Genomic DNA, 2751 nt, shown 5'->3' on the forward strand with positions numbered 1-2751 from the left:
ATATATGATTGACCGTTGACTGAACACTATTCAATTTTTTTTCTCCGTGTTTTTCTCCTTGTCTCCGTATTCTTTCTGTTGAAGAGCGTAGCTCGAAACGTCAAAGACTTTCCGTATTCCCGAGCGTCATACTAATATATCCTTTTGTTATTTACACCACCTGTCCTCGTCTGTTGTTATTATTTGTATATTCTCCCATATATATACATACATATTGCATATATACAAGACAAAAATAGCAATGCTTACAAATATAGCATGTTGTCATTTAAATAAAAATTGCATATTTCATCATATCAACAAAAATAACAAGAATAATATCCATAAACATTAATAGAATGGTATAAGCAACATATCTTGGGAGGAAAAAAAGTGAAGAGAGTAATAATGTTGTAGAATAAAGAAACACAAATAAACGGAAAGTTCCAAATTTATACAGAATTTATGTAAATATGAGAGGCATAGTCTGGGCAAATATTTTTCTCCGTTTCTCTTTTCTAGAAAAACAGAGAAAAGATTAAATATGTAGGCCAGCCATTTTATTTAGCTAATGCTCGGTCTGCTATCATTTGAAATATTCTCTCGTTCTTGAATGCATCACTATTCAAAGTATAAAATATGGCGAATAAAGACAGCCCAGATGTGAAAACAACATTCCTCCCTTCCTCGTATCGTGTACTTTCTTTCTTTCTTTCTTTCTTTCTTTCAATATTTTTCACTTTCTCTCTCATATCCCTTCCTCTCTTTTCTGTCTATCCTTTACTATGCATCTCACTCTCTCTCCCCCTCTCTCCCTTTTCTCTCCCTCTCTCTCCATTTTATCTCTCCCTTTTCTCTCTCCCCCTCTCTCCCTTTTCCCTCTCCCTTTTCTCCCCCCTCTCTCTCCCCTTTCTCTCCCATCCCCTCTCTCTCTCCCATCTCTCCCCCCTTTCTCCCTCCGCATATTGTGCACATTTAGACGACACACGCACTTAACTCGCAAGCAAATACGCATGTATGTATGTATATATGTACGTACGTACGTACGTACGTATGTATGTATGTATGTATGTACGTATGTATGTATGTATTCGAAAAGGTGTTATTCTCTAGTTATGGTGAATATTCCATTTCATCCATTTTGCCTGTTTATGAGAAACTATTCAAAGACTATCCATGCATAAATATGCATGCACATTCTTGACTGCACGTAAACACTTTTGTAAACGCGCATATGCTACATTCTGTGTTGTTCTTGCATATTATATATCTCATATTTTTGCCAATTAATCATTGAAATAGTTTCACGTTTATATGTAAACGCATACTATATGTTTTGACTGAATAATGCACTTATATCTATAAGTAGGGAGTTAAAACTCTGCTCATACACATGTACATTTTGGGATAAAACTTCCACGAATATAATTCAAAGGCACATGCTATACAGTTAGGCATACACAGTACACACACACACACACACACACACACACACACACACACACACACACACACACACACACATACATACATACATACATACATACATACATACATACATACATACATAGGTATGTTGGTGAAAACAGGAAAAATAGAGCTCAAAATATGAGCATATGTATATTTTTATAAATATTTGGCAGAAGCAACAGAGTGACTCAAGGTCCGAGAGTTTCGATAAAAAGAGTTTCGGATCTTGAGTCATTCTGTTGCTTTTTATGGGATGTTATAAGAAACTAACCAGCTATATTATATATCATGCAGATATATAGATTGATGTATATATATAGATAAATAGATAAATAGGTATGTAGGTAGGTAGGTAGATAGATAGATAGATAAATTTGCAATTATAAAGTTGGAAAATCAAATTTTTGAACTCGTAGAACCTCACTCATACCTACAAACACGAATATTTTATACAGATAGGAAGAAGATATATATGAAATAGGGAAGTATGTATGCATACATAAGTAGATTGATGTAGACGCATGATGAATTCGTTATGTTATAATAGAAAATATACAGATTTATACATATACACATATGCAAATGCCTATATGCATATTTTGTTTCCGGTCTTGTGTGTTTATGTTTGCACGCGCGCGCAAACACACACATACAAGCATATATATGGAAAACACATTGTTCATTGTGTAATAATAGCTCTACTGAAAGACTCGCGTTTAAATGTCGAGTAATGAAGCCTGGTTTACTGGGTGGAGCCCCTATTTATTCTAGTTAAATTCACTGAGGGAGTGGAATTAAACATTGGTTAGCTAATGAAGCACTACTGTATTCTGTATAATTCTTGTTCCATTTGTTAGTTACCTATTTAGAAAGTGTACATGATCACTTTATAGTTTTTTGCATAGAATATTTTATTGTCAGTTCGTTGAGTGTAGGATAACTTTTTATGGAATGTTATAGGAAACTAACCAACTATATATCAAGCAGATATTCCTTAACATCACTTTCTTTGTTTTATATTTTTGCCTTCGTGTGTAAATATGTGGGCGTATATGTATGCATACATAAGTAGATTGATGTAGACGCATGATGAATTCGTTATGTTATAATAGAAAATATACAGATTTATACATATACACATATGCAAATGCCTATATGCATATTTTGTTTCCGGTCTTGTGTGTTTATGTTTGCACGCGCGCGCAAACACACACATACAAGCATATATATGGAAAACACATTGTTCATTGTGTAATAATAGCTCTACTGAAAGACTCGCGTTTAAATGTCGAGTAATGAAGC

The 2751-nt window shown here is 34.0% G+C and overlaps 1 protein-coding gene across 1 annotated transcript in view; it reads left to right on the plus strand.

The window, feature by feature from the left end:
- LOC106880012 (inactive tyrosine-protein kinase 7) overlaps positions 1–2751 on the plus strand; it is a 418974-nt gene that overhangs the window by 236964 nt on the left and 179259 nt on the right. The window lies entirely within an intron of this gene.

This window comes from Octopus bimaculoides, chromosome 5, assembly GCF_001194135.2.
Source record: "Octopus bimaculoides isolate UCB-OBI-ISO-001 chromosome 5, ASM119413v2, whole genome shotgun sequence".
Classification (NCBI taxonomy): Eukaryota; Metazoa; Mollusca; class Cephalopoda; order Octopoda; family Octopodidae; genus Octopus; species Octopus bimaculoides.